A 21,596-nucleotide genomic window follows, 5' to 3' on the forward strand; every position below is an offset into this window, starting at 1 on the left:
GGGTCATTGATGGTTATTGATGATGTGACAGAAGACAGAAGCAGCTGGATGAATTCTGCAGTGTTTAGAGATTTACTGTCAGCCCAGATTCAGCCAAATGCAGCAAAGTTGATTGGACGGCGCTTCACAGTACAAATGGACAATGATCCAAAACACACTGCAAAAGCAACCCAGGAGCTAGTGAATCAACCCCATTGTGTTCTGACAGGGGGACTGCCCTCCTGCCTGAACACACTGACCAGGGCTCTCAGCCATTGGCTGCAAACGCTGATCAGATGGTGGTTTTCCAGCATGCCATTTGATAAAAGCCAGTCGTTAGACCTCTTCTGTCTGACAGAATCGGGACACCTGCCTTTACACACTGGCTCTGATGCGCAATGCACAGGCACGATGTTGGAACGTGCGCGCAGTCTCACACTGCGCATGCGCCGCCGTACTCAGTAATACATAACGCAGTCAGCCCAACGAGATCGGATGCTGCTGCCTGGGGCACCGAAATGGACACACTACTTTACAGCTACCTGCTAGGTAAGATACCCATATTGATCTCTTCCTCTTTGCTAGGTTGCATTCTATGTTTTATGTTTGATCATTTGCTGATCTATCATCTCTGAGCACTGCTTGCTATGCATTCAGGCTCTGGGGTTTGTTGTCCTTGTCTTTATTTTTCTCGGGGAGGGGGGAGCAAAACTAGCTTACATGTCTGATTGAAAAAAAAAATCTTTTTTAGACTAATACTATATTAAGGATGGTCTGGACTGTATGGTCAGTGACAGGTCCGTATAGTCCTAATCTTCAGGGGCATACCTAGAGCATTTGGCACCCAGGGCCCATCCTATATCTGCCCCCCCCCCCCCCAACTGTAAAATGTAAAAACACCCACAAAAAAACACCCTCCTCTGCCAAGGTCAGCGTTTTTGAATTCTGAATTCTTTTTTAACAATGGCGCTGTTGGATGCCGAGTTAACCGGAAGTGACACTGTGCTGTTGCTTCTGGGTTTCTATATCAGAGACCCAATCAAAGGCAAATCCAGCTTTGTTTGGGTCTCTGGCCAGGTCTCCGGGTGGGATGGGAGACCTGGGCGGAGCTGCGGGGGGGGGATGGGGACATCCTCTCCCACTCCTTGTAACAACAGCCGATGCTGTTCATCCATGGCAGCCAGTGACAATAGATGGGACAGGACAGAGGTGTCAGTCACTCAGGTCACAGGAATATACAGCACATGCCTGCATTTTGCACCCTGTACATATCACATGTCTGGATTCTGCACCCTATACATAGCACACGCGTGGATTCTGCACCCTGTGTATAGCATATGCCTGGATTCTGCAACCTGTATATAGCACACGCCTGGATTCTGCAACCTGTATATAGCACACGTCTGGATTCTGCAACCTGTATATACAGTTGTATGCAAAAGTTTAGGAACCCCTGACAATTTCCATGATTGTCATTTATAAATATTTGGGTGTTTGAATCAGCAATTTCATTTTGATCTATCAAATAGCTGAAGGACACAGTAATATTTCAGTAGTGAAATGAAGTTTATTGGATTAACAGAAAATGCGCAATATGCATCAAAACAAAATTAGACAGGTGCATAAATTTGGGCACCCCAACAGAAAAATCACATTAATATTTAGTAGTGCCTCCTTTAGCGGAAATAACAGCCTCTAGACACTTCCTATAGCCTGTAATGAGTGTCTGGATTCTGGATGAATGTATTTTGGACCATTCCTCCTCACAAAACATCTCCAGTTCAGTTAGGTTTGATGGCTGCCGAGCATGGACAGCCCGCTTCAAATCACCCCACAGATGTTCAATGATATTCAGGTCTGGGGACTGGGATGGCCATTCCAGAACATTGTACTTGTTCCTCTGCATAAATGCCCGAGTAGATTTTGAGCAGTGTCTTGGGTCGTTGTCTTGTTGAAATATCCAGCCCCGGCGTAACTTCAACTTTGTTACTGATTCCTCAACATTATTTTCAAGAATCTGCTGATATTGAGTGGAATCCATGCGACCCTCAACTTTAACCAGATTCCCAGTACCGGCACTGGCCACACAGCCCCACAGTATGATGGAACCTCCACCAAATTTTACTGTGGGTAGGAAGTGTTTTTCTTGGAATGCTGTGTTCTTTTGCCGCCATGCATAACACCCCTTGTTATGACCAAATAACTCAATCTTTGTTTCATCAGCCCACAGCACCTTATTCCAAAATGAAGCTGGCTTGTCCAAATGTGCGTTTGCATACCTCAAGCGACTCCGTTTGTGGCGTGTGTGCAGAAAAGGCTTCTTTCGCATCAGTTTCCCATACAGCTTCTGTTGATGTTGTAGGTCTTTGGAGGTGATCCGTGGGCTGTTTTCGACCATTCTCACCATCCTTCGCCTTTGCCTCTCCAATATTTTATGTGGCCTGCCACTTCTGGCCTTAACAAGAACTGTGCCTGTGGTCTTCCATTTCCTCACTATGTTCCTCACAATGGACACTGACAGCTTATATCTCTGTGATAACTTTTTGTAGCCTTCCCCTAAACCATAATGTAGAACAATCTTTGTTTTCAGGTCATTTGAGAGTTGTTTTGAGGCCCCCATGTTGCGACTCTTCTGAGGAGAGCCAAAGAAAACAATTTGCAATTGGCCACCTTAAATACCTTTTCTCATGATTGGATGTACCTGTCTATGAAGTTCAAGGCTTAATGAGCTCACCAAACCAATTGTGTGTTCCAATTAATCAGTGCTAAGTAGTTACAGGTATTCAAATCAACAAAATGACAAGGATGCCCAAATTTAAGCACCTGTCTAATTTTGTTTTGATGCATATTGCGTATTTTCTGTTAATCCAATAAACCTCATTTCACTACTGAAAATTTTAGTGTACTTCAGTTATTTGATAGATCAAAATGAAATTGCTAATCCAAACACCCAAATATTTATAAATGACAATTATGGAAATTGTCAGGGGTTCCTAAACTTTCGCATACAACTGTAGCACACGCCTGGATTCTGCAACCTGTACATAGCACACGCCTGGATTCTGCAACCTGTATATAGCACATGCCTAGATTCTGAAACCTGTACCTAGTACATGCCTGGATTCTACAACCTGTATATAGCACATGCTTGGATTCTGCAACCTGTACATAGTACATGCCTGCAACCCCCCCTTATCAGGTCAGCTTCCTATACCTGGGTGGTGGTGGACACAGCAATCAACCCCCCTTCTCTGTCAGACCAGCACAGTCAGGGTGGCAGGGCAGACACAAACACTCCTCCAGCCTCTTCTCACAACCCACACACACCCCCTATCACCAGCTCACCTCGGGCTCTCAGCTTCAGCTGGGGAGGTCCAGACTCCGGAAGACAGTGTGGACACAGTGTATAACAGCAGCCGCCCCCCACGCTGCATGATGACACACTCAGCTTGGCTGCTCGGCAGTGGTGGGTGGAGCTAGCAGGGGAAAACAGTAATCAGACCATACTATTTTGGCCACGGCGCTGGGGGTGTTCCAGCTGACAAAAAAAATACTAAACAGAGCAGCCAGAGCCAGGGATGCCCTTGGGATTCTGTCAGACAGTGTCACCCGACCTGGGTGAAGAGCGCACCCCCATAGAAATGCCACCTCGGCCACTGACACCCCCCCAAAGAAACTCCCCCCACCCCCGCTTGGTACTCCCCTGCTAATCTTTCTTGCATTGTTACCCTCCCCAGATGTGTGAAACCTATTCCTCTCCCCTTCCACCCCGCCTTGTCTTCCTTTCACACTATTTGTGATTGCAACCCGTGGTCCACTAAGGGGATCCTTGTGTGGAATATTTGTGGCCACGCCCCCCCCCCCCCACAGGCACCGGTAACCTCTCCAGCTATGGCACAGTGTGATATCTCTGTATCTTTGATGTCCTACATGCGCTGTCTATCAAGGTGGTATGCTACTTTCCACTGCTCTTACAGTTATTCTGTACTAACGCCATACTGTTTTCCTGTCTCATTTGTGATAATGGCTATGCTCTATTATAGAATGTAATAGTACACGTGACCTTCTCTATATAAAGATCCTTGAAGAAAGGATTGAACTCTTCCTGAAACGCGTTGGGTATACAGAAAAGACATTGTCACAGCATCATGTACATTTCGTCACACAGCTTCTTTTATAATAATGATTTGTTTTTATTAAGATTGGTGATGTATACACTTATTTTACATTTGTACAAATAAAAGTTATATGTTTTATTTACTGTATAAAGATAAAAGAGAGAACGCACCGGCTCCTAGGTCAACACCGTTTAATTGATAAAAATTAAAAATGACAAAGTAACACTAAACACTCACATTGTGAGCCATTACAGCCTTACATAGACGACCTTATTCATACCAATGCAATGTGAGTGTTTAGTGTTACTTTGTCATTTTAAATTTTTATCAACTAAACAGTGTGGCACTAGGAGCCGGTGCTGTCTCTTTTATCTTTGCAGCTATCAGCCCTCCCGCTGGTTGATGGAGCAGCACAGCAAACAAACATACACCATATTGGTTTAACCCCTTCCTTTTAAAAATCAAGACTTTGATTGTCTTTTTATCATTGAGGATTATATTCTCTACAATATACATTTTCCTTTTTCTAACAATTTTTGTGGAACTCTTATCATGATCTCATCGTTTATTTTGTCATCTTTATAATTGCTCTCATTGACGCTTTGAAATTTAGCCCTTTAGTGTTTTATTTTTTGTTTAAATATGTTTTAATTATACAGTTGTTTTGATGCGTTTCCTTTAAAGTCTCATACGTGCCTGGGGGTTACTTACTCACCCATGTTTGGGGATGTTGGCAACAATTTGTGGTTTCTCATGGTGGTTCAATTCCTCTATGAACTTTAATGGCGTCCCAGTCTTGGTCCGTAGGGTTCAATATTGAGTTGTGCACTGGTCCAAATCATTTGGTGGAGGGGGGATTATGGTGTTGGGCTGTTTTTCAGGGGTTGTGCTTGGCCCCCTAGTTCTGGTGAAGGGAACTCTTAAGGCATCAGCATACCAAGACATTTTGGACAATTTCATAATCCTAACTTTGTGGGAACAGTTTGGGGATGGTCCCTTCCTGTTCCACCATGACTGCACACCATTGCACTAAGCAAGGTTCATAAAGACATGGATGAGCAAGTTTGGGGTGGAGGAACTTGACTCACCTGCATAGAGTCCTGAACTCAACCCGATAGAACACCTTTAGGAGGAATTAAAGCGGAGACTGCGAGTCAGGCCTTCTCGTCCACATCAGTGCCTGACCTCACAAATGCTCTTCTGGAAGAATGATCAAACATTCCCATAGACACACTCCTAAAGCCTTCCCAGAAGAGTTTAAGCTGTTATAGCTGCAAAACGTGGGCCAACTCAATATTGAACCCTACAGATTAAGACTGGGATGCGTTTAAAGTTCATGTGCGAGTAAAGGCAGGTGTCCCAATACTTTTGGTAATATAATGTGCTGTGTGTATATATATATATATATATATATATATACACACACAGCCGTCAAAATTTCCACTCGCCTGCTCACATTTGGAAATTTGCTGAGGGCGAGTGGAGAGGGGGCGCTGAGAGGAGATGAGCGCCCAGCTCACCAGCTGCCTGAATGACAGGAGTGACACTGCCGTCACTCCTATCATTCCGAGCAGCACATAGTGCAGGCTGCGATGGCTGCTGGAGAGAGGATATTGTTCCCCCCTCCCTACAGCTTCGGGACTGGTAGATTCAGGCTCTGGCCGCTTGTTCTGTGAGTGGGATGAGGATGCTGCAACCTTCTGAGATCCTGCCCACCTGCACGTTCGCCTACCTGTCTGAACCGCCCACCTGCTCACCAGTCTACCTGACCTGCCTGAACAGCCGCCCGCCTGATCACCAGTCCACCTGCCTGAACCACCCGCCCGACTGCTCACCCTTCCACCTACCTAAACTGCCCGCCTTCTCACCTATTCAGCCACACACCTGCCTGCACTCCTCGAAGAGGGAGATGTGAGCTTACCAGGAGTGAGTGTGAGCTAAGGTAAGCTCAGTTGACTGTACTTATTTCATTGCAGCTGCTCCCTGTCCAGCACCATAGCACTAGAGGAAAGGGACTGGAGCAGGCTGGAATTGAGGAAGGGGTAACATTGCCATGTCCACCAATGCAGGTGGGGGATGGGGGGGTGGTCCAGTGGCAATGAAAGTTACCCCCCCCCCCCACATGCGTTGGTCCTAATGGCAGTAAATGTTAACCCCCCTCATCCCCCATCCTCGCCTTGCATTGGTCTCTTGGCAGTTAAATTTTAACCCAACATACCCCTTCACCATTTGTGGTTATGTCAGTGAAAGTTAACCCCTTCCCCGCATTGGGGGTCATGGAAGGGGTTACATTTCAGTGCCACTGACCACCAATTTGGGGGACGGGGGTTAATAAAACTGACACGTGTGCTAGCGATTATTAATGTGTCCACTGACATCAATGCTGGGAATTACTAATGTGTCCTCTGACATCAGTGTTGGGGGTTATTAATGTGTCCCCTGACATCAGTGTTGGGGGTTATTAATGCATCCACTGACATCCATAAAGGGGGTTATTAATGTATCCTTTGATACTTGTGTTAGGGGTTATTATGGCATCTGGCATCAATGCTGGGGTTATTAACACATCCACTGATACCTATGTGGGAGGTTATTATGGCGTCCACTGACACCAATGCTGGGGGTTATAATTACTGTCACTGACATCTATGCTGGAGGTAATTCTAATTAGTGTAGGGGTTGGGTGGGGCAAATGGTGGCAAGTATCTTTTGAGGCCTGGCTAGTAGCTCAGGATCTGAAATTTTGAGCCCTATATATATATATATATATATGTATATATATATATATATATATATATATACACACACACACACACACACACACACACACACACACACACACACACACACACATATTTATTTATATTTTCTCCTATAGCACACGTGGATTTCACTCTGTAGCTCACCTTCAGCTGTGAAACCAAAAAAAAATTGCGCTATTTCAACCTTAACAGAAATCAACTACAAAAAAATTCCATAGATAAAATCCATAGATCGACCATGCTAATCAGACACCATTAATTAGTGATCTTCCAATGTCATAAAGGTGATCTTCCAACAAAACACCAATTACCATCACCAATGTGAGTAGTGCCCACTCACTGTAGCTCCAGTGACCTCTAAATGAATAACGGTCAGTAAACACTTAGGGATATTGATTTGCCCATCAAAATCGATCAGATCGTCAGATAATTTTCCTCTCCCTCTCTTTCTTCAAATGATATCACCACCATAAACCAAAGAGATACTTTAGTGTAATATTTTTATTTATTTCACCAATGTAATTGTGCTCTAACTCAGCACAAATATATAAAGCCCTTAGGGGCTTGTGTGGTGAATAAAGGCAAAGAAACACTGGTCTAGTTAGATACAGTTGAGTATATCTGAAACATTGTGACATCAGTTGTTAGGTATGTGCAGTTAAAATTTGAATAAATTACTCATAGGTATAAAATAAATGACGCCTAAGTATGAAAAAAATGTAAAATCTACTGCATTTACTGATTTCTAATGGGTTCTAATGGATTAATGGGTTACAAGTTGCAATAAATTGCAATACATACTATATCAGCAGTTCTCAGTTTTGATCGGATTTTTCTCGAGGTCTACAGGTTTAAGAAAACGGGGAAACGCATATAAGAAACAAGACTGTGAGCAATCCAGTTATATAACAGTTAAATGCAACAATCCAAAGAAGATGCTTTAGTGGATCAGATCAAAAAACATAAGCTCCTCTCTTCTTTTAAATTCCAGGCTTGTGAGGTTTCCTCAGCAGGGAAAACAAGGTACACAACTGCCTCTGAGATTGTCACTTAAAGGACAAGGGTCTGTGACTTTCCACTCGCCATCTCAAAGGCAGCAGCTGTGTCATGAGGCCTGTATGAAGTCAGCCCCACTGAGCGGTTTGTGGCGCCTTATCTTTCAGCTGCAGCTTCTTTCATCTCCCAAAAGAAAGCCCTTATCACCGCTTAGTAATACCACCCCAATTCTCTATTCCACAGAGATAAGTGCAAGGGAGGCTGCTCACACACTGAGTGCACACACTGATTTGCAGCATAGCTGTGAATAAATAACAAGAAGCTTCATAAAATATGTATTAAAAGCTTCCGCGTTCCTGTGTTCAAAAGAGTTAAAAGCGATGTAATAAACTTCACATGCGATAGATTAAACATTATGTTAACTTATAATTAAAGAAGGAAACATAGTTCATGTTATTCAGCAGTTATGTGTAATATCCTGTGAAACGATCATTAGATGTGTCTTCTGAAAAAGAAAAAAATGAGTTTTCTGTAAGATTTAATTAAAAGCAGGATTTTAATAGGAGTTTGAAATTACAACTAAAAAGATACATTTTCAGCATACACAGAAAGTAACAACTTTTTTTGTTGCAAGTACGATCTAATCAAAATATTAATGCTTGCGGATAGCGGGTCACCTGGAGGGGCAATTTTTACTGCTGTACACTGAAAAACATTAAAAGCAACTACAGGAGAACACCCTCACAGGTATAATCATGGAAACCTTCTTTTCAAATAATACTGGAGCATACCCTCATATACTGTATGATAAAAAGGAAAAAAAAAAGGTAATATCCAGTGTGGTTAGGATATTACTATAATTTTACAAACTACGAGAGCTGTACTGAAAGTAATGGAAAAAGTTGGCATAACTTTTTTATTAACTTACATAGGTAATTCCAAATTCACGTTGAGTAATGCCCCATATACACGATCAGAAATTCCGTCAGAAAAAACTTGGATGGTTTTTCCGACGGAATTCCGCTCAAGCTTGTCTTGCATACACACGGTCACACAAAAGTTCTCTGAACTTTCGACCGTCAAGAACGCGGTGACGTACAACACTACGATGAGCCGAGAAAATTATGTTCAATGCTCCGGAGCATGCGTCGAATTGTTTCCGAGCATGCATGATTTTTTGCGCGTCCGAATTGCATACAGACGAATCCATTTTCGGATAGGAACTTTTCCCGACCAAAAAATAGAGAGAAATAGAGAACCTGCTCTCAATCTTTTGCTGGAATCCTGCCAGCAAAAGTCAGATGGAGCATACACACGGTCGAAATTTCTGACCAAAAGCTCTCACCCGACTTTTGCTGGCAGAATTTCTGATCGTGTGTATAGGGCATCACTACCTCCATAGTAAATCTTCTTTTTCTTTTCCATTGCAGGTAAATAATTGACTCCAAGTAGGAGCAAAATGAGTTCTTGATGAAGGAGAGGTGCAGGCTGTCCGATATCCACAGAAGGCTACAGAATGTTTACCGAAATGACACCATTTAAAAAAATCACAAATGACAAGACACTGCTCTTGTCAATGGTGCCATCTCCGTAAACATTCTGTTGCCTTCTTTGGATATCATGCAGCCTGCACCCTTCTTTCATCAAGAACTCAATGACGGCACATTGCTTAAAAACAGAAACAGAAAAAAGGCTGAGTGATCCATCGAGTCTGTCCATATTTTCATTTTTTTTATACACGTTTTTTATTTTTATTTTCAGTAACTTTTTGTCTAAGTATAGATCTATGTTTGTCTCAAGCATGTTCAAAGCCATTTACTGTTGACTGGCTCACTACCTCTTCTGGAAGTTTATTCCAAGCATCAACTACCCTTTCAGTAAAATAATACTTTCTAAGATCTGTTTTGAACTTTCCTCCAGTTAGTTTGAGATCATGTCCCCGTGTACTTCATTTTGGTTTCATATTAAAAAAACTGCCCTTCTGAACCTTATTTACCCCCTCTATGTATTTAAAGGTTTCAATCATGTCTCCCCTTTCCCTTCATTCCTCCAAACTGAACATATTACGTTCCTGAAGTTGCTCTCGATATGTTTTATCCCCCAAACCTTTCACCATTTTTATTACCCGTCTCTGGACTTGTTCTATATTATCAATATCTTATTGTAAGTGAGGTCACCAGAACTGGACACCGTATTCTAAATGAGATCTCACTAAGGATCTATAATGGGGAATCAGGACCTCCTTCCTCCTGCTGGTGATCCCTCTAGTGATGAATACTAGAATTCTATTCGCTTTTCCCACTGCCTGGTCACACTGTTTGATCATTTTGCAAATATCTGAAATAAGCAACTCCAAATCTTTTTCCTCTGTAGTTCTGGACAACACTGTACTCCCAATATTGTGCTCTGTCAAGGGATGCCTTTTTCCCTGGGTGCATTATTTTACATTAAAAAACATTGAACAGCAGTTTCCACTGCTTGGACCAATCTTCCAGCAATGCCAAATCATGTTCCGTGTTACAGACACCTCCCAGGGATGTCAACCCTATCACACACCTTTGTATCATCAGCAAAAAGACATACCTTGCCCAACAAACCTTTAGTTATATCATTTACATATAGCTGAAATAGAACAGGACCTAGCACAGAGCCTTGTGGTACCCTACTAGTAGCTACTCTCTGTTCTGGGTGAACTCCATTTACAACCATGATCTGGTTCTGCTTGGAATCCATTATCTACCACCAACGAAAAAGAAGAAGACTTATGCCACGTACACACGACCGGTTTTGCCGTCAGAATAAACTCCGAAGGTTTCTCCAACGGAACTCCGACGGAATTCCATTCAAACGGTCTTGCCTACACACGGTCAAACCAAAGTCCGACCGTCCAGAACGCGGTGATGTACAGCACGTACGACGGGACTAGAAAAAGGAAGTTCAATAGCGAGTAGCCAATAGCTTCCGTCTCGTACTTGCTTCAGAGCATGCGTTGTTTTTGGTCCGTCGGAACAGCATACAGACGAGCGGTTTTCCCGATAGGAATTGGTTCCGTCGGAAATATACAGAACATGTTCTATTTCTAGGTCCATCAGAATTTTCAAAAAAAAAGTCTTATGAGGCCTACACACGATCGGAATATACGATGAAAAGCTTCCGTCAGACTTTTTCTTTCAGACATTCCGCTCGTGTGTACGCGGCTTTACTATCGAGAAAGAGTTACTATAGCAAAATATGACATTTTAACAACCTGTGTAAGTTAATAAAAAAAATATTTTGCCCCCTTTTGCATTTCTTTTGGTACAGCTTTCCTATATGAATAACCACCAACCAACAAAATGAGACAACAAACTTTACTTTAGTATATACCACAACTCACACAGCTGAAAGTAAGGCACTAGCATGCTGTAAATATTATCAAAAGTACCGCAACCTACAATTGCTTTAAAAGTAAATCTGGATATTACTTTTAGTAATATCCAGTAGATTTTCCTATGAAAATTCATACAAAATTCATACAAACAATCAAGAATGCCATTGGAAGGTAATTCAAAATTGAAACATTCGATTGTGGAATAAGTGTAATTTCCCGAACGATAGTCATGTATACTACTAGGATTTTCCATCTTGTTTCTTTGAATTTTATCATCTCTATGGTCAAATATAGCTGTTGATTTGACCCCACTAACGATTAGAAGATTGAACAAATGTTAAAAAATTGAGAATATGGCCAGATTTACTGAAGATGGCGTTTTCAATGCTATTTCAATCTCCAGTATTGCTGGTGCATAATAGATTCCAAATGATTGTTGTAGCTAAAAGTAACCAGTTGAAAGTTCCTATAGAAGTGGCACATACCAGAAATGTTATTGTGGGTTATTGCAACCCTTCAGGCTAAAAGATCATTTTTCTATTTTGGAGGACTCTGTTAACTTGAATTATCTTATATTTTTCAGGAACCCTAGCACAAGCCAATTCTCTCCTGTGTTGTTAGTTCTAACAGCCTATAGCCTAGTGCACGCTACTAGTTTTTTTTTTTTTTTCCTCTCATTCAATCCAGCAGGTTGAATGAAAACAACTGACAGCTCAGATCTGAGCCGCTGTCAGTGGCGGCTGGTGCTCAATTTTATTTGAGGGGGGGGCGGCAAACCTGGCCCCCTCACTACACCCCTGTGTATACTAGTCTTATGGATACCTGCTGCAGCAGATTTCACTTCATCTTCTAAATTCTCTTTAATGTTACATAAGGTAATACCCCTACCAGAAAACTAGGAATTCCTTATAATCGCAGCAGTAGATGACCAGACTAGAGACAGCGCTGCCATATCTTGAGTTAGAATAGAGAATATGATTGGTATTTCTGCATGTCAGCCTCAACTTGAAACAGAAAAACGTATTTTGGGTGGACTGAACCTTTAAAGTAGAACTATAGGCAAAACATTTTTTTTTTCATTTTAGATAAAGCAAGGGAGGGTTATAACCACTGTCAAATTTTTTGTTCACCATCTATGTCCCATTGTGGAGATTTTCCTTCACTTCCTGTTCCATAGCCAAACAGGAAGTGAGAGTAAATCACTGCAAAGTAAGGAAATTCCCCCCAGGTCACCAGAACCAGTGCCTCTATTGGAAGTTTTCCCCTTAAAGGGGTTGTAAAATCAGAAGATTTTTCAACCTTAATGCATTCTATGCATTAGGATAAAAAACCTTGTGTGTGTAGCAGCTCCCCTCAGCCCTACTAATACTTACCTGAGCCCCATCTCTCTCCAGCCATGTCCACGAGTGCTTCAGCCATCAGGGACTCAATCAAAGTCAGTTAGCCAATCAGGAGAGAGAGGGGACGGGGCCGAATGGGGGCTTCTTGTCTGAATGGACACAGAGAGCCACGAATTGGCACTGGTGCCCCCATAGCAAGCTGCTTGCTGTGGGGGCACTCAACAGGAGGGAGGGGCTAGGAGAGCCAAAGAGGGACCCGAGAAGAGGACGATCTGGGCTGCTCTGTGCAAAACCACTACACAGAGCAGGGAAGTATAACATATTTGTTATTTTTAGGGGAAAAAAAACAAGACTTTACAATCACTTTAATTACTTCTCTCCGGACAACCCAAAATTCAGGATTTTCTTTTACTTTCACTTTGAATAATAATGGTAAACAGGACAAATAGAGAGAATGAATCTCCCTAAAGGGAGCACAGACAGCAATAAAAGCCCAGTAGGTGTTCTAATCCTTATCCAATCTATCCAAAAATAAAAGTTTTGCCTTTTGCCTTTGGTTATAGTTTAACTACTTCAGCCCCGGAAGAATTTACCCCCTTAGTGACCAGAGCGTTTTTTGCGATACGGCACTTGTTTCGCTTTAACTGACAATTGCGCGGCCGTGTGATGTTTCACCCAAACAAAATTGACGTCCTATTTTTCCCACAAATAGAGCTTTCTTTTGGTGGTATTTGATCACCTCTGCAGTTTTTAATTTTTGTGCTATAAACAAAAAAAGACTGACAATTTTGAAAAAAAAAAAAAAAATTTTGAGTTTTTAGTATAATAAATATCCCCAAAAAAATATAAAAAAACGAATTTCTTCCTCTGTTTAGGCCGATATGTATTCTTCTACATATTTTTGGGGAAAAAAAATCACAATAAGCTTATATTGATTGGTTTACACAAAAGTTATAGCGTCTACAAAATAGGGGATAGATTTATGGCATTTTTATTATTATTTTTTTATTAGTAGTAATGGCGGTGATCTGCGATTTTTATCCTGACTGCGACATTGCGGCAGACAGATCAGACACTTTTGACACTATTTTGGGATCAGTGACATTTATACAGTGAACAGTGCTAAAAATAGCCACTGATTACTGTTTAAATGTCACTGGTAGGGAAGGGGTTAAAAACTAGGGGGCGATCAAAGGGTTAAGTGTGTTCCCTCAGGGTGTTCTAACTGTAGGGGGGATGGGCTCACTAGAACATGACAGAGATCACTGCTCCCGATTACTGGGAGCAGTGGATCCCTGTCATGTCACTAGGCAGAACAGGGAAATGCCTTGTTTACATAGGCATCTACCCGTTCCGCCTCTCTGTGTCACGATCGCGGGCCACCAGCGGACATCGAGTCCGAGGGGCCTGCTAGCCTGTGATGACGGAGGGACGTACGGCTACTTCCATTTGCGCAACCCTGCCATTCTGCCGACACGTACATTGTCGTGCAACGGCCGGCAAGCAGTTAAGCGTACAAGCGAGCCAACCGAAACCCACTCGTAGGACTGTTTGGCTGGCTAAACTTGGTTTAGTTACTGAACTTAAGGCTATTAGCTGGACTCTACTTGTTGTTATTGTGTGACCAAATATCTCTGGTATTTTACTAGCTAAATGTTGCAGCCACCATTCTTTAATAAAATATAAATAAAGATTTTCCCACTATTAATTTTCTGGGGACAACCAAAAATGTGAGATTTTCTTTCACTTTTAATGATAATGGTAAACGGGACAAATAGAGAGAATGAATCTCCCTAATGGAGACACAGATAGCAATAAAAACTGATAGGGGTTCTAACTCCTCTCCACTCTATTCAATACTAAAAGAAAAGCTTTGCTTTTAGTTATACTTTAACCTGTTTTTTTTACTATTTTCAAATCGCATGCATGTACAGTCCTGAACCATGGAGAGTTTGATCTGATGGTCCTTGTACCTCAGAAGTGCCCTGCCCAGCTTCTTTCTCCCACATACTGCACTGCATATGGACAATTTCTTCCACATGGTAACAGTGGCTCAGTTCCCTGATTAGTGGTGTTAGGTGCAACTCTTAAACAAGTTGCTTTAAGTTTATATTGCTTTGTCAAATTATTGCTTCTATAGGAATTAAGACACAGAGTCAGAAATCCGTGCATCAGTTCTGAGCATAAATGACTGCTCCCTTTACTTCTTTCAAAGGCCTTTTATAGGCAATTATACAAACAATAGCATCAGCACCACCCCCACACAGGGCAAGGGTAAACAACAACAGGAGTCACCTGGGCTACAAGCACAAGCTCCAACACCATGGCAATACAGATACAAGGCAACAAAAGCAGCTTCAATCGAGTTCAGCAGCCAAAGGTTACATTCATAACAGATTTACACGTAGGCATTATATTAAGTGAGAACTCTAAATTAAATCCCTGACCTTATCAATTTCCCCCTTTGACATCATCCTCTCCCTCCCCCTGGGTCCTCATGAATAAGTTCTAGTCAGTTTTTCCCCAGAGTCCTTTCCCTGACCGCGAGTTGTCAGAGGGGTAGAACCCATCCCCCTAGGTATTACCAACATCTTAAAATTCAAGAAGAGGAGTTTTATAGGAGTAGGGTGATGTCAATACACATTTATCGGTATGCCCTGTCTATTCTCCTAATTGTCCTATTTATTATCCTGTATACACATATATTTGTGATTGTAAGTGATATTAATATTAGAATAATAATTACCATTGGACTTAACAACCAGTGAAAGGTATTGGTTGCTGTAGAAGACATTCCACTAAATATATCCCACCAATGTGGTGCAGTATCCTGTTGTATCTGTGAGGAAAGATGCACTAGTCTACCTTTGTCAATAATTGCAGATACAAGGTTATTCTGTAGGGTATGTTCTAGTGTTTCTATGTGTTGTCTTAACAACTCTGATTGTTCCAAAACCTGTTTTAGTGGGTCTAAAGAAATTATAAAGGGTGTAGTGTCAGTGAGATTATGTACCTCATAGACTGAAGAGAATATCTTATCGGCGTCTGGTTCAAAAAGATAGGTGTCGTTACCCCATTGTAATATTTTAATCTTTTTTATACATCCCGCAAACGGTGCCGATTTATTTAATGCTGACATGGTGCGGTTATCATTAGTAATGATACAAATATGCTGGGGTCCTATTTCTATGAATCTATTGTTCACATTTATCGGTGTTCTTTGCATTTTGCATATGCTAGTTTGGTATTTTAACAAGCAAGGTTCATATACTGGGGAACTTCTGCCACATACCATTCCCTTATTAGTTCCTTCACATAGAGTTAAATCATGGGTTCTGTTTCCTTTATCTACATATTTCCCATATATTTCTGGATACCAAAACTCATCTTTAATTACTAGTGGCATGACCACTATTTTACACATTTCCATTACATCTGCTACCCGGTATGCTTCGAACCTTCCTACACACCATTTCTCCTCACATTCTATCTTATCCCCTTTTACTTGGAACCATACACCATCGTCAGTTAAACCCTTAAAATATTTCATCCAGGTATGATAATTTCCCAACTGTAGTTCAGTCCTGGCCCTATTTATTTGTATATGATAGGATAAGAGGTTAAAAGAGCACTGTGTGAAATTTACAAACTGTTGACTTTGATTCCACAGCTGGAGCTCTGCTCCTATCGTGTGATTTATTAACCCTCCCAAAAATTGTAATAGGGGTATTTCTTGCAGTTGGGTTTCAAAAGTGGTGGGTAACCATTTGCTTGTGATAGTCAAGCTGTCAGCTATGTGTCCCCCTGCATGCTTCCATCTGTTGTTCATTTCTTCTATCTCGACCGAGTTTAAAATTCCCATCCCTGTACCTGTCAGTCCCAATAGTGTGTCGTACCATTCTCGTTTATACCTACACTCCGGTATCGGGGGAAAGGTGATGTTGAATTTTATTTTTGTTTTCTGTTGTGATGTTGATACATTTATGCAAGTGTTTGGTACGGGTGTTAATATGGAAGATTCAATTATTGGTGTTACTTCTTCCTCCATTTGTATGTGAAACCCATAGGTCTGTGCATACCAGTACCACCCATCAACTCTCTCTTCCCTCCACCAAGATTCACAGAGGAAAGTACTGGATTGATTAATGGTAATATCTGTCAGATTAAACATCCCTTCTGATATATTTTCTCCCCCTGCTATTGTGGTTAATATTTGGTACATTTGTCCTACCACCCGTTCCCGGGCTTGTTTCCACGTCTGTGAAAGGGATATTATATGGCACCTATGATTTTTATTGTTATTGAAAGGAAAGCTCATATTGTCATTTCACTGGAAGGTTATAGTTACTTCTGAGAATGGGTCCGCCTGTATCCATGCAATACCTACATCTATATGAAATGGTCGCCTGTGTCCTTTAACAGTGTAATTACCTACATTATAATCCTTATTCATCTCATATCCTGAATCATTTGCTACTTTAGGATCATCTATAGCCCATTCGAAAGTTGTTGTTTCCTCTACTTCAAGTACATTAATACCAGAAGTCCATGCATATATTTGTAAAACAACAATCTTCAACAAAAAATATGTAAGTAGATATTTCATCATGTTGTTTTCTCGGGTTGTTTCTTGCAATGTGATGCGTGTATCCAGGTAGGTTTTCCTTCCAGCTTTACTGAGGTGGCTGTGGTCAAGAGTACTTGGTAAGGACCTTCAAACCTGGGTTCCAATGTCTTTCTGGTGTGTTTCTTTACATATACATAATCCCCTGGTAGCAGCGTATGTGTACCTGTTATTGAATTAGGGTCTGGAAGAGAAGAATACACACTTTTGTGGATCTTAGTTAGACGTTGTTGTAATTGTATCACATATGCAGTCAAACTATCACATTGCAATTGCATACTCTGTGGAAAGTATAAACCTAATCTAGGTGCATTCCCAAAAAGTATTTCGTATGGGGATAATCCTGTTTTTCCTGTTGGAGTGTACCTTATAGAGAATAAAGCCAGAGGCAGGCATTCTGGCCAAGGCTTGTTTAACTCTTGCATGGCTTTTTGTATTTTTAACTTTATTGTCCCATTTACTCTCTCCACTGATCCTGAACTCTGTGGGTGGTAAGGGGTGTGAAAACTTTGTTGAACCCCTAACATGGTCATCACATTCTGCATGATTTCTCCTGTAAAGTGTGTCCCCCTAACTGATTCTATGGTTTCAGGAAGACCAAACCTAGGTATTAACTCAGTGATCAGTTTCTTAGCTGTGGCTTTAGCTGTAGCTGATTTTACTGGATAACTTTCGGGCCAACCTGAGAATAAATCGATACACACGAGGACAAATTCAAAGGGGCCACTCTTAGGCATTTGTATGTAATCAATTTGCAGTCTCTGGAAGGGGTATTGGGCCCGGACCTGGTGTTTTCGTGGGGTTTTCACTTTCTGTCCTGGGTTATTCAGGAGACAGATTTGGCAGGCTGCACAGTAGTTTCTTGCAGTGCTACTGAATCCAGGGGCGAGCCATCCTTGGTTCACAATCCTATACATGGAATTGGAACTGACGTGTGTGGGTAGGTGAACTGCCGCTGCCATTGCTGGGTACAGAGAGGCAGGTAGGCATATTTTTTTTGCCTCCTTCCCTCCATACATTGTCAAGGTCTGGTGCTGCTCCCATCCTGACCCACTTATCTTTCTCGCTCTCCCCTGCTTGCTCCTGTAATTTACTCAGCTGCTGCCATGTTGGTTCTGGGATACTCACCTCTACCGCTGCTAAGGTCTCAGGGCTTCCTTCCCCTAGAGCTGCCTGTTTTGCAGTCAAATCTGCAAATGCATTTCCTTTTGCCTCAATTGTTTTTGCGCTTGTGTGTGCCGCTATCTTCATGATGGCCACTCGTTTAACCTTTTGAAGATTGTTCAGGACTCTCTTAATCCCTTCTCCATGTTTTACAGGTGTACCTGCTGCTGTCAGATAACCTCTAGCCCTCCATATGTGGCCATAATCGTGCGCTACACCATAAGCGTAGGCAGAGTCAGTATAAATATTCCCTTCTCGTCCTTTTAAGTATTCTAGGGCTTGTTCTAAAGCTTTTAATTCTGCATCCTGTGCTGACATGTGGGCTGGTTAGGGCTGTGCTTCAATCACCCGGGTATCAGTCACTACAGCATACCCTGTGTGATATTTACCCTTGTCATCAGCAAACCTGCTACCATCTATATACAAGGTGTACTCGGCGTTTAAAATTGGTGTATCTGTAACGTGTGGGAATCCCATTGTCTCCTGTTCCATGAGCTGAAAACAATCGTGTTCATCTATTTCTTTAAACAAAAGAGTGTCAGTGTCCTCATTTCTTTTCTCACTAGTACTATTAGCACTATCATTCCCCCTTGCCAAATCTGGTGACTGAAGAGGCAAAAAGGTGGCCAAATTTAAGGTTGTACAGCGCTGAAAAGTGACATTTGGAGGTAAGAGTAAAGTACACTGTAACCTTAATTGCCTAGCCATTGAAATGTGTTTGGGCTGTACCTGAGACAAGATTGCATGTATGTCATGTGTGGTGTGTACTACAACTGGATTGTCTAGAACAATCTCTGATGACTTATCTATGATAATTGACACTGCAGCTACCGCCCGTACACAAGACGGTGAACCTCTGGACACTGGATCTAACACCGCAGAAAAGTAAGCGACTGGTCTTTGTTTTACATGTGCCTGTGTCAGAACACCTGTGGCATGTCCAGTGATCTCAGCAACGTACAGATTAAATATCTTGGTGTAATCTGGTATACCAATAGCCGGGGCAGAAATCAACAACTTTTTCAAAGTGATAAACGATTCATAAGCTACTTCTGTAAGCATATACGGTACAATTTTCAAACAATCGTATAATGGCTGCATCAAAGCGCTAGCATGTGGTATACACTCTCTACAATATGACACGATACCTAAAAACATACGCAATTGTTTGAAATTCCGTGGGGGTAACATTCCCTTTATCACTTGAACCCTCTCCTCAGTGAGATGTCTCGTATCCTGTGATATACAATGTCCCAAAAAGATAACTTTTTCCTGACACACTTGCAACTTTTTCTTATTAACCTTGCAACCTTTTTCTGCCAAAAATCGCAACAAATTAAGGGTGGTGGCCAAAAAAGTTTCCTTGTCAGGGCAGCATAACAATAAATCATCCACATATTGTAACAATACACAGGAATCTGGTGGTACCCATTCTCCCAACACCGTTTGCAATGCTTGCGAATACAAGGTAGGTGAATGCGCCATACCCTGAGGTAGGCGTGTCCAGGTTAGTTGCCGATTTTTGATTGAAAATGCGAACCAAAGTTGTCATTCTTCAGCAAGCGGGACGGAAAAGAAAGCGTTCGCTAAATCTATAACCGTAAAGTACATACTGGTTGATGGTATTTGTGACAGTAATGTATGTGGATTGGGTACTAAAGGTGTCATCGGGGCTAGTATTTTGTTGACCGTTCTAAGGTCTTGGACCATTCTATACTTAACCGGACTACCGGCTACTGATTTCTTTTTAACCGGGTACAAGGGAGTGTTTGCCGGTGATTTTGCCTCTTTTAGAACTCCACTTTTTAAGAAGGATTGGACCTGCATTTCTATGGCCGCCTCTTGGGGTGCACTGAGTGGATACTGTTTTTGTTGGGGAAGCACTGCTCCTGGAATCAGCTGTAGGGTAACCGGAGGTATGGGCAAAAGTCCAACATCAGCTGGATGTTTCTCCCATAGTTCTCCTGGAAGGGACGACAAAATCTGATCTAAGTCTGAAGGAGGTGGGCCGGAAAATTCCGATTCCTCCTCTAGGTATTGTAACAGGTTACACATCTCCATGTGTTCTTGATTATCCCCTATAGCTAAGGTGACAGTGCCATCTGGGTGATAGGTAATGCTAGCTCCTATTTTCTGCAAAATGTCAGCTCCTAACAAATTAGTGGGGCTCCTCTGGATACCAGAAAGCGTGAAAGGAACATGTGGTTTCCTACTTTAACTTTCAGAGGTTTTGTAAGCGGGGCGTCGGCTAAAATGCCATCATATCCAGTTATTAGTAAAGTGTCAGGTGATTTTTGGCCAGGGAGTAGTTCAGAATCAGAAAGTAACGAGCGTGAAGCTCCTGTATCGACTAAACAAGAGATTTTCTTATTACCAACCGTTATATTTGTCTTAAACATTGTTGTTTTGGATTTTTCTAAAACCGGGGCGAGTCATGCTCGTGGACCATCTCCCTGCTGCCTGATATGACTATTTTTGTTGTCCCTGGGCTGGTTCCTTCTCTGATTAACTGGAGAATCAACACCTTCCTCTCCTTCATCCCTTATTCTTTTCCTACAGTTGCGTCTGATGTGACCAATCTTGTTACAGTAGTGACAGGTAAGGGGTTTGCAAAAGGAACCTCTACCTTGCTCTTGGGAACCCCCGAGTGCGTTGATAGCATGAGATTTCCTCCCTTTGGTTTCTGCTAAGTCCGCCTCTATGCCTTGCTCTTTTTGTAACAACGTCCCTCTATCTCTAGTTGCCCTCCACTCTGGTGTGCAGGCTTTCAGTCTCTCACTTATCTGTGGAATTAATCCCTCCATAAATTGTCTATTGAAGGCTCGGATTGTGACTGGCAGGGCCAAGTCCAATCCCTCATCTGCCATCATACTTTCCATAGATAAGTTAAATTCCGATACAGTCTGTCCTGGCATTTGCTTCATGGGTGATATGGACCCCCTCTCCTGTTGTTTTGCCTGACAAAAAGCTTCTAATCTAGCAATAAAAGGGGCCCTTGAGTCTATATGTCTGACATGTCCTGCCTCCAGGTTGCCATCCCCATCAACTTGTCCTGCAGGTCTGTGTGGACCTATTTCTGTCATAAACTGGTTAAACAGGGTCAGAGTCATTTTGTGTCTGCATAGATCCTCCCCATCGTGCCAGGTCGCTTCATGTGTATTCATTAACTGTGTCACAAATCTACAGAAAGCAGCTGGCTTTGCTACCGGGTCTGGGGCGCTCTGTATTAATGCCATAAGGGGG

The sequence above is a fragment of the Aquarana catesbeiana genome, linkage group LG03 (genome assembly GCF_042186555.1).
Source record: "Aquarana catesbeiana isolate 2022-GZ linkage group LG03, ASM4218655v1, whole genome shotgun sequence".
Lineage (NCBI taxonomy): Eukaryota > Metazoa > Chordata > Amphibia > Anura > Ranidae > Aquarana > Aquarana catesbeiana.